Source organism: Bombina bombina, chromosome 3, assembly GCF_027579735.1.
Source record: "Bombina bombina isolate aBomBom1 chromosome 3, aBomBom1.pri, whole genome shotgun sequence".
In the NCBI taxonomy this organism is placed as follows: Eukaryota; Metazoa; Chordata; class Amphibia; order Anura; family Bombinatoridae; genus Bombina; species Bombina bombina.
The window spans coordinates 996,270,883-996,271,295 of record NC_069501.1 but is presented as its reverse complement, the minus strand read 5'-3'; positions in this window follow the sequence as shown (position 1 = coordinate 996,271,295).

The following is a 413-nucleotide window of genomic DNA, read 5'->3' as shown; positions in this document are numbered from 1 at the left end:
TAAGATTTAATAAAGTGGACCTAAAAAGCGGTCAGACTAACATTTATAGAACTTTACAATATACTTCTTATCACCTTATACTATGTGTACTTTTCACTTAGCTCCACAGTACAGCCAATTAGAAATTGCTCACAGGATAAAGATATTTGTTTAAATAGTTAAATGGTTGTGGGCTGACAGTGTAGTTTAGCACAAACTTGTTGAGAAGCCCACAGGCGTCAGCAGTGTGACCCCAGTTTAGATTGTGTAGCAGTAATTAGGAGTGTCTGGGCAAGCAGCTGGTTGAAACATACAAAATGCTAAACATCAGTCATTGTTCGCATAGTGCTGTGATATAAAGGTCAATGACAATGAACACATGGGTCTTTGACCAAGGTTACGGGTATATTTATTTTAAAATTGTGGCATGACAT